This window comes from Temnothorax americanus, unplaced genomic scaffold, assembly GCF_048541705.1.
Source record: "Temnothorax americanus isolate GAGA-0224 unplaced genomic scaffold, ASM4854170v1 Scaffold230, whole genome shotgun sequence".
Classification (NCBI taxonomy): Eukaryota; Metazoa; Arthropoda; class Insecta; order Hymenoptera; family Formicidae; genus Temnothorax; species Temnothorax americanus.
This window is the reverse complement of record NW_027509372.1, coordinates 14,815-26,221: the sequence shown is the minus strand read 5'-3', so window position 1 is coordinate 26,221 and position 11,407 is coordinate 14,815. Positions and strand designations below refer to the sequence as shown.

Genomic DNA, 11,407 nt, shown 5'->3' with positions numbered 1-11,407 from the left:
CCAACGAATTTGGTCATAATGACATCGTTGTTTTTATCCTTCATCAGGCCCGTCACTTTTTTATTGACGAGAGGCATATCATAAGCGTTATCTACCGCATAGTCACTTGTGTCGAACCTGACTATATCATGTTTCATGTTCCCGTACGCGTCGTCGCACTTGATATGATAAATCAAACTGTCCGTGTCGGTATACATGATTCTACACGAATCGCGGTACAAGGGAGACATGTATTCGTGGTGAAATTCGTATAGGCACACCTTCGACAAGTCGAGGATGCACATGCCGACGTAGATCGGTTTGTCGAATTTCACCTCGAGTTTGCGCAGCTCGATGGCTACCAGATTTTCTGAAAACACGCTACTGCTGTGAAAATTCGGTCGCGCGATTATTGCCTCTGCACCGCATCTACCCTTCCACTTCATCACTAATTTTACATCGACGTGATTTCGTACATTCTCCATTTTTTTTCCAAAAACAGCGTTATTCATTAATTTATATAACGTTTTTTTGAACTTATATTTTTGGCTTGTGTTCTGAATTTTGTATTGAGTTCGATGTAAGAGCGGAGCCACTCAGATTGAGCGAATTGCAATACGCGATGTATTTTAGTGATGCGAATGCAATGGCGCGTGCACTGTTGCAGATTGCGATAATGGATGACATAATGCTCCTTATCGTGCAGCGTGGCAAGAACTAAGAAGTTTGTCCTGCCGTTTGCCGGGCGGTTTATCGCGCATCGGACAGAACAATAGGTCAGCGTGCGCATCGTGTTTATTTTGCGGATACTCGAGATCGACCTCGAGAATATAGCCCGTAGGCGAATCCAAAGCGATCGCGTTAACGTCGAAATTTGACGCGTCTTCGACCCATCGAAACTCCGCGTAGGGCAGTGGCTTACACATCGCCCAGCCGTATAAGTTGTTGACATCGAAGTACATTAGGTATGATGACGGTTTCGATGAATCGTACGACTCCATATACTTGTTGTTGGCCTTCGCGTATCTGCCGGAACATTGACTCAGGCCGCCGCGTATACCACGTTTGATAAACATGACCATGTCAACGTCGGTCAGTAGTTCAAAATTGATACACGTATGTTTAAACATCGCGTCCCACGTAAAGCCTGGTAAAGTGTAGTAGTACGCGGGATCAAGTCCGTAACTCGCGACGCAGCTATCGCGGAAATTTTCAAACACGTCGGCCAACAGCGAGACATCGGTTTTCAGGTATAGATCGCTGTATTCGCCCAGAGTTCGAACGGAGAATCGCTGCCATACGTTCGCGGCGTGCGCGTAATCGCTCTCGGATACGGTGTCACAGGTCAAGGAACTAAATAATGAATCGCGCGGCGGTAAACACGTATCCTCCAGCTTTTCGACGCTGTCCACGTATTCGTATGGAAAGACACCTTTTCGCGTCAATAATTCGAAATCGTCGTCGGATAACGCGGAAAATTTTGAACGTATAATTTTTAATTTATTATTATTTAGGAAGGATGCCAATTTTGCGAGACTCGCGCTCAGAAATTTGTACGAGTCGATGAATCTTAATTTTATATCGCTTTGCGAATCTGATCTTTTCGTGGTGTCTTTCACGTGTTTAATAAATGAGATGTACTTTTCCTTTGTTATAGGCAGTACATCAATCTTGCCTTTAAACGCGGCAGCTATCTCCTTGATAATAAAATGCGCGTCATAGCCTGACAGATTATGGAATATTATTGGGATAAAGTGAGAATTCTTATAATTCAGATTGCACGTCGAGTGTGCTGGACCTCTGTAACGCCCAGTTAGGTGGCAATGATCGCGTACACGATTATCATTTGGCGCGAACGGTTTTTCACATATGTGACATTGCGCCGCGCTGTGAAATGTCTCCTACTCGTCTCGCGTTAGGTCTACCATGCATACAATGTCGGACAATATGTTCTTTACGCGATGCGCCAATTCTTTGCGTTCCTCGACGATCCACGCGACGCAGTCGTTATCGCGACGAAATCGATACGCTGATAACGTTTCATCGTACGAGCACTGTACGTAGTATGCTATACTACATACTCGATGATGTTGATAGGCGTATGACGCGTGTTCCGTTTCCGGTTGTGTCTTCTGCAGCACACACTCCAGATCGGCGTATACCACAAAGGGAAGTCGCTCTTTCCAGCTATGGTTTTTGAAGCACAGCCACTTGTTGTCTTCACTCGGTAGTTTGATAGCGCAATCGTTTACCTTTCGGCAGTCTACAGTGTGAGACTGCAACTTGTCGCTCGAACTAAAGTAGTGAAGACATCTGCAAAAAAAGAATCATAAAATATAAATTTTTTATACACAAAATATAAAAATGATATATATAATATTAAAAAATATAAGTACTTACCGATCACAAATGTACTTCTGACCATGATGCTTGCTCAATTGTGAGCTCACGAGACGGGATAGATTTTTAATCCACGCGAAATGTCCAACATTGTTGTCTCGCGGATCCTGCACGTACAGCAGATTCACATGTTTTTTAACACTCGTGCGGTTGGTAAGCCGTATCGGGAGAACGTTTGAAGTCTTCTGTCCCTCGATGATATAGACATTGACGGATATATCGTTGAGTCGTTCGAACTGTTTAATTTGACTCAACGTCATTGGGAACTCAATGTTTTGTAAATTCAGTACCGTTGAATAATGCGGGTGTGATGATTCCCGTTCTGAATTTCTTTCGGCTGGATGTAAGGCGGCGACCACTGACCATACAAAACATGCATTGTCCATAGACAGCACATTGATCACAGCTTGCTTCACTTTAATGTCTTTAGGCAATTCCAAGTGACACCCCGCGAGCAAAGGATTGTATTTGTTGACGCTCACCGTCAAATTGAGGATTTGAGTCAACGCCCACCCACTATCGCGTTCCTGGAACCCTCGAGTTTCGCTAGTGTGGGCTCGATAACGTGCAGCTCATACCAATCACGCAAGTGCGATGTACCACAGAGTTCTATGTTATTTGTACATATACTCTTATTGGCACGTTTATCACCCGCCACAAACTCTCCGTTGAACACGGTATTCACTTTGACACAGTTATGTGTTTTTATAATGTCTCGTACTTGCTTGCACACTACGCTGCAGGCGTCTTCAAAAAACTGTCGCGGTTCTATATGGTCTGTATTAATTACCGCACCGGTCATTATTCGCGTTTCGAACCCGGCGTCGATTTCTCGCCATACGAGTTCTGCCGCGCGCGTGTCGCCACTGGTGCCTGCATTCGCATAATTACCACCGCTATGGATAAATTGTCTTTCCAATCGCGACTTCACACATTCGAGTCGCGCGATTCGGGCAACCAACGATTGCCTCTGCCCGATCGTTGGATTGTCGGAGAGCCGCTGACGTTTGGCACTACAGCGTGTCTCAAGCTGCTCGACGAATTCCGCGCATTGCAGTGTCCATGTGAAATATTCACCCACGGTAGCTACTTGGTCGGATAGCTCCAATAGATCGCGTTCGGTTTGCTCGAATTGATCCATGTTTCACTACTTTCGCACCAGTTCTTTTATTATGTCACTTCACAGCACTTGTACGTGATAACGTGTTTAACCACACAATAAATCTCGATACTCTTTAACCGATGTATCGCTCTCAAATCGTATACTAATGCGGCTCGACGCGCTTCATCCCTCGTTATATACCCTTTGCCCTCTCTCTCTCTTCAACTGAATCTTGAAAGATCATTTCTTCCTTTGTTTTTTACGTACTGCGTCGTAAAAAATAGCGCGAAATTGTTCAGTTTACGCGATTACACCTCCGTCTTTTCCTCGAAAATGTTGTTTACGACGAACATGTTCCAACAGGTTCGATGCGTTATCGAGTCGATCATTGTCCCGGTGACGTCATTTCTTCCTTTGTTTTTTTACGTACTGCGTCGTAAAAAATAGCGCGAAATTGTTTAGTCTACGAGATAACACCCCCTTTTTCCTAAAAAAATGTTGTTTACGACGAACATGTCCCGACAGGTTCGATGCGTCATCGACAAAACACGCTCCCTACGCAGTGCGCTATCGACTTAGTCTTACCCATTGTACGCCGCCTAGCGGCGTCGTTGCGAACGAGGCCCCCGCGACCCGACGGACCCCGCGGCGCAACCGCGGACTTCCACGCGGCCCCCGCGGACCCCCGCGGACCCCCACGCGGACCCGCGGCGCGACCGCAAACGCGAACGCGGACCCCCTCCCCCCCGCGCGGACCAGGGGTGCGGACCAGCGGCGCGGACCAGTGGCGCGGGTAAGTCATCCCGGTGAGTCATCCAGGTGAGTCATCCCGGTGGTATGCCAAGGTCACCCCTTCCCCTCGTAATCCGATTCCCCTGTGTAACCCGATACCTCCCTCCCCCTCACCCCCGCGAAATCCGATACCCTTGTGTAACCCGACACCCCCCTCCCCTCATCCCCGCGAAATATGATACCCCTGTGTAACCCGACACCCCCCCCCTTCCCCTCACCCCCGCGAAATCCGATACCTCTGTGTAACCCGACACCCCCCCCCCCCTCACTCCCCGCGTAATCCGATACCCCCTCCCTCACCTTCTCACCCCCCCGCGTAATCCGATACCCCCTTTCCCTCACCCCCCCGCGTAATCCGATACTCCTCCTTCCTCACCCCCCCTCGGAGCTCCCGAGTTAGAACTCCCTTATATCCACTACTGTCGTTCTATTCTTTTTGGTAATTAATGAATAATGAAACAGAATGATGTCACCAATGAGATTTATATCTGAGTTTTAATGTAAATGGAAAACCTAACCTATTGTTCGCGAAGTAGAGGTTATAACTTCGCGATTAAAATGGTATTTATAAAGTGTATAACATCTAAATCTTTTTGCAGCTCGTCAGTACTTGTATGAATATAGAGAGGTAGTGATTATTGTTATAACTATGGAAAATGCGCAAAAAAGAAAACTTTTTATTTCTAAACGTCATATTAGACAAATTATTTCAAATGAGACAAATATAGATATTGCAGGATGTTCCGGACAAATTTCAGAACAATTGCTTACTTTTAATAATGATTTAGACAAAATTACTGACGAGAATATTGATGCATTTAATGCAAATAACACTAATGATATAGTTAATGTGGATAATGTAATTATACCTCCCGAAAATGAAAATCATTATCAAGGTCAAGATGATACCGTTAAAATAGACAATGATATTGACAATAAAACTGATAATAATGCTAATAACATGCAATTTAGAAATGCTATAGCTGCATGGGCTGTGTCATATAATATTTCCCACGTTGCTTGTAATGCATTATTAAAAATTTTGCAGCAGCATGTGCCCAATAATTTTCCAAAAGATGCACGAACACTGTTACAAACACCAAGGCAAACTAAAATTTTAACGTTATGTGGAGGAGAATATTTTCATTTGGGTTTACATAATGTTATAAAAAATATGTTATCGGGATCTAATGACGAATATATCAATTTACTTGTAAATATTAATGGTCTTCCATTGGCAAAATCTTCTCATGCATCATTGTGGCCTATTTTATGTTCAAGTACAAAAAATAATGCCGTGTATCTTGTGGGTGCATTTTTTGGAGAAAAAAACCTGAAGATTTTAAATTTTTTTTTGCAATTTTTAGTAAACAATTTAACTAATTTAATAAATGAAGGTTATTATTATGCTGACAAAGTAATCAAAATTAGATTGTTTGGTTTAATATGTGATGCACCTGCAAAATCTTTCGTTTTGTGCATAAAAGGCCACACTGGATTTTATAGTTGCACAAAAAAAGTGCACAATTAAGGGTAAATATATAAACGGTAGAATTTGTTTTCCAAATAGAGCACAATCCTTAAGAACAGATGAACTATTTACTATTAATGCTTATAAGAAATTTCAAATCGGTTATTCTGTTTCGGCCCCAATTAATGTAATAATAAAATAAGAATAGTATTAAGAAAGACCGAAAATAACAATAGGGAACGCAACCGCGAAAGCCCGAAAGAATTACGTAAAGCCAAATCAGCAAGAGATAAGTTGCGCGATCGGCCTACATACGATTGAGCAACTCAGCGATATCGAAGGACAGGACGAGGACTCAAAAGGAAGCGACCAGAGGAGACGCGAGGGCAATTGGAGTCGGGCAGCGACGAACGGATCTTGTACGAAATAAGTTGTAAAGACAAAGTAGTCAGTAAAGTTGAGTTTATTGCACCCAAGAGCGTTAATACATTGTCTCCCGCCTCCTTCTTGGAAAGATCGAATCCCAGTGTCCCAAAAGGGGCACAACAAAATGGTGGCAGCGTGAGGGATTCAGTTGCAGGAAGACGGGAACGGCAGCTGAAACAGAAAAATAAGTGAATCAGTGAGGCAGTGCAACATCCTCAACGGAGACACGGCAGCCAGATTCAAAAGCAGCGGACAACACGGTAGCGGCCGACGAGGGACAAGCGAGCAGCGTAACCCGAGAAGGCACCGACCTACCTCAACGGAGGCTCACCGACAGATAAGGCGACACAAGCACCGACCAGCAACATGCGACTAGCGACCGTAATGTAAGTCGACTAAGCAAATTATGTAAAGCGCAATTACCGTAGATGTCGGGAAACAAAAATGCACCTGCGGAATTAAACCAATCGTGGCTCCATAGCGAGACGTCACGACGAGCGCGTAGAAATAGACCGTTAAGCCCCGTGCAAACGACCGAAGATGTCGTAAGCGACAATCGCGAAACTGTGCGTAGAAATTTAGACGCGTACTACTCAAGCGAAAGCGAATCAGAACCGGAATTACACTCGAACAGCGTAATTGAACGCGAATCCCAATTCGACGATTCCGTTATAATTTTAGACGCGAGAGTAATAGAACAAAATAACTGCCCCGACGAAAATAGACTCCACCCCTCACACGCACACGCACAATCCGAAGACGCGGACAGTACGATCAGTAGGCGAACACACAGACGAGAGTTCTCATTGACCTCGTATGACAGCAGCGTATTTGACCCGCAAGAGTATTATTCTGCCCCGAGATACGTGAACGCAATCGAGATGGCGGAAGCAACAAATAGCCACAACGACGCGAATAATGTCAATGACAACGCGCCGATAACCCCAGAGGAAATAGACGAAGAAATAAACCGTCTTAATCGAGTGCTATCACAAAGAGGCACCCCGGCGAATCACCGTAACCGGATACCCGCACGGGCCGGACCGCCGCGGGACGATAGAGATTCCATTCTTGACGAGATATTAAACGGAATCCGCAACTTACAAGATCGCATAAATCAACTAGAAACGGCGAATCCTGAACGCCGCGAATTTCACGCGAGACGCGAGCCAAGTAACCTCCCGTTCGAAGTAACGTACGGAAGAACGTCATACGATATTCGGAACCAAGCGGAACGCGCAATCGGATATCTACGTTTAAAAGAGGCACGAGACATGATACCCGAGTTCGACGGAGCCTCGAGTAAATTACAATAATTTTTAAGCGCCGCGTCATATGCAATAAAAAACATAAATCCTATGGAAGAAGGAACGTTATTAGAAGCAGTGCTATGCACAAAGCTAAAAGGAAGAGCGATGATAGACTTTCAAACGCGAGAGATGAGAAATTTCGCACAACTAAAGAAGGAATTAGAAGTTTGCTATTTAAGCCGCAAAAGCACAACACACTTACAACTAGAGTTTAATACACTCAAGCAAAAACCCGGAGAAAATACAAGAGCATTCGGATTAAGAGCCGATAAGCTAGCGATGGAGCTATACGACTCCATGATAGAGGAAAGAAATCACACCATAGAAAGCAAGCGAACTATATTAGAAACGATTCAACAACAGGCATTACAAAATTTCCAATTAGGATTGAGAGACGAGATCAAGTTACTTGTTCGAGCTCAGCATTTCGCAACATTGCAAGAAGCGATTGCCAGAGCGAGCGCCGAAGAAAAAGTAAACGGGCCGAGTGGATTTCCGCCGCGTCCCAAAAATAATTATGCGTACTCGCCACAACCGCGCGATAACCGATCAGTATTACAATGCCAAAAATGCGGAAAATACGGGCACCTCGAAAGGGAATGTCGTACCAATAGATATGCGAACCGTTTCTCTTTACCGAAACCCGATAGGACACCCCGCGTAAACGCGATAGATAAAGTCTGCAATTATTGCAAGAAAGTAGGACACATGCGCGAAAAATGTTGGCTGTTAAATGGTCGACCAAATAAAGAAAGGACGAATCACAGTAGATATATCAATAACAGACCTAACTCGGGAGCTCCGAGGGGGGGTGAGGGGCGGGGGGGAAGGCGCCGGGGGGACGACTCGTAGGCGAGGGGTCAGCCGGGGGGGGGGGCAACTTGGTGGCGGGGGGGCAGCCGGGGGGGGGGGCAACTTGGTGGCGAGGGGTCAGCCGGGGGGGGGCAACTTGGTGGCGAGGGGTCTGCCGGGGGGGGGACGACTGGTAGGGGGGGGGTCAGCGGGGGGGGGGCGACTGGGTGGGGGGGGGGCGGCCTGGGGGGGGGGACGACTTGGTGGGGAGGGGGTCTGCCGGAGGGGGGGGGACGACTTGGTGGCGAGGGGTCAGCCGGGGGGGGGACGACTCGTTGGTGAGGGGGAGCGGGGGGGGGGGGTGGGGGAGCGTGTCGGGACATGTTTATTAAATATTAATAAACATATCGCATTGACAAGGGGTACCGCCGGGGGGGGGGGAGGGTTGTCACTTTATTGGCGCGGGGGTATTACAAAAGCGCCGTCCTCTCGTTCGCGTTCTCTCTCGCGCGCGTTCTCTCTCGCTCCCGTTCGCGTTATCTCTCCCTCGCGCGTTCGCTCCCGGTCCCCGTTCGCGTTATCTCTTTCTCGCGCGCGGTCTCTCTCTCGCTCTTCAATTTTTAGGTAAAAAAAAAAAGAAAAAAAAATACCTTAATTTTGACGAGGGGGGGCTCCATGGCCGCGGCCCACCGACATCCGTCTCAATGCTGCCGCCAGTGCCTCCCGTGGATTTTGGCGGCCAGGGCGGTTGACGGGAGGAGGAGGAGGAGGAGAACCCGCGATGTGCACAATTTCAGCCTCGCCGAACACCAGTTCGTCCACCAATCTTTCGTCCTCTGGCGTTGGGCGATACGCGAGACCCTGCGCGAGGGAATCGGCGTAAGACTGCGCCCGCCCGCGTCCGACAGCCGGGAGGACGAGAGCGTTCCTCAGCGCTCGCCCGCGTGAAATCCCGGGTGGCGTGCCCACCTGAGTTGTTGGGAGCCGGGGCGCGGGTGGCTGACGCGGGGGAGCAGCGGACCTCTCTTCTTCACTATCACTATAACTATCACTACTGTTTTCTAAATTGTCAATATCGATATCGGAATTGAAAAATTCCCCGATACTAACATTTAACACACGCCGCCCCGGGGTAATTTTTTTCCGGTAAATTGATGTAACATCCCGCGCGCAAAGGATTGTACTTGTTCACGTTCACTGTCAAATTGAGTATACGCGACAACGCCCATCCGCTATCGCGTTCCTGGAAATCCTCGAGTTTCGCTAATGTGGGCTCGATAACGTGTAGCTTGTACCACTCGCGCAGATCGGACCGTTCGGACGAACGAAAGAGTTCAAAGTTACTCGTGCTGAAACTTTTATTGCCACGTTTGTCACCCGTCACAAACTCGCCGTTGAACACGGTGTTTATCTTTACACTTGCGTGTGTTTGCATAGCGTTTTGCACACGATCGAGCACGATGACTTCGGCATCTTCGAGAAATTTTCGCGGTTCGATGTAATTGATATTTATCACTGCACCGGTCAATACACGCCATTCGAACGCGGCATCAATCTCTCGCCACACGAGTCTTTCCGCGTTTTCGTTACCGCTACTACTACTACTGCCCGCCGCGTGCTCACCACCACCACCGATATGTATGAACCGTCTCTGTAATAGAGTCTTCGCACCATCGAGTCGCGCGATTCTTGCCACTAAAGATGATCTGTTTCCGACAGTCTGAGAGCCGTCTGAGAGCCGCGGACGTTTGGAACGACAGTCTTCTTCGAGCTGCTCAATAAACTTCTCGCATCGCTGTTCCCATGCAAGATATTCGCCCAAGGTAGCGATTTGGTTGGATCCTTCCACCAGGTCGCATTCCGTTTTATCGAGATGTTCCATGTTTTTGTTTTTTAATATTGTCTTTTTTAAATAACATCACATTCTTCGATGGAGCACTTGCACGTGATTCGATCGCACGCTGGACAATATCGTTTGCCACTTTGAATGCGATAGTGGTCAAACATAAAAAAATGAGGCAAGAAGTAAGGGACATTATGCTCCCAATTATCATCATCATCACAGTCACGTTCAAAGGTTTTTTGAAACATCAATAGATGATTAGGATTATTGAGATAAGGGTAAGGGTACATATACAAACGTATCGAATTGTTCATCACCACCAATTCGACGTATTTCCCAATACCTGTATGAATCTTAATGTATGTTGCTTCACAATCATAAAGCTGTTCACAAAATTTAGACGCCCAATAGCGATAGTCAACAATAGGCACAACGTCAGTACAGCGAGCTACACGTGATTCTTCCTCGCTAACGCACTCGTCCCGCAGCCGTCGATATACTTTTTTTCTCACGTTAGAATCCCAGTCATATGGGGAAGAGGTATCGATAACGACTCTTTGTCTAGCGAAGCGTTGACCGGTTCCGCGTATATCGAGTTCGCGATCGCGAAGAAACTGTACCGGCGATATTCGTCGCACATCCCTCAATTTCACTCCTTGATCTTCTTCACGCAAACCATTGATGATATCTGTTGTAATACATTCCATTTGTATATCATCGTTAGATTTTGGAGGCTCCACAGATTCCTCTTCAATTATCCACACCATGTTGCGCACGTAATGTCCCACTCGCGATAATGTTTTTTATTACTTCATGCAAATCGGGCACATGTTGCATGGATATATTTGAAACAATGGAGTATTACGACAATCTGTGCAAAATTGAATGGTCATTACGTCGTACGGCTCGGTTACATGCTCTCGACGTTCACGTATGTGCTCACCAGTGTCTGGTGAAGCGATCATGCACGAATAACACAGGTTATCTGAACCATATTCAAAATAAAAATAAATTGCGCAACACTTCGTACGTCCATCCAACGCTAAAAATTCGGGACGCGACACTATTTTTTTCATAACTTCTCTACGGTTATCGTCTTCTTCACTGTTGTAATCGCTGTCCGGTGACAAAGGATGATCTTCGTCGGATGAATTTACATCCATCACTGCTTCGAAATTATTGTTTTAAAAGCCGCAATAATGTTTTTTATCATGTACAAATCGGGCACATATTACGTGGAAATATCATATATAATGATTTGCGACATCTTGAACAATATCGGCCATGCGTTG

The 11,407-nt window shown here is 46.4% G+C and overlaps 1 pseudogene; it reads left to right on the top strand.

Annotated features, from left to right (window-relative positions):
- Positions 1-5,924: 5,924 nt before the first annotated feature.
- LOC143898515 (uncharacterized) lies at positions 5,925-8,246 on the top strand (annotated as a pseudogene).
- Positions 8,247-11,407: the final 3,161 nt, after the last annotated feature.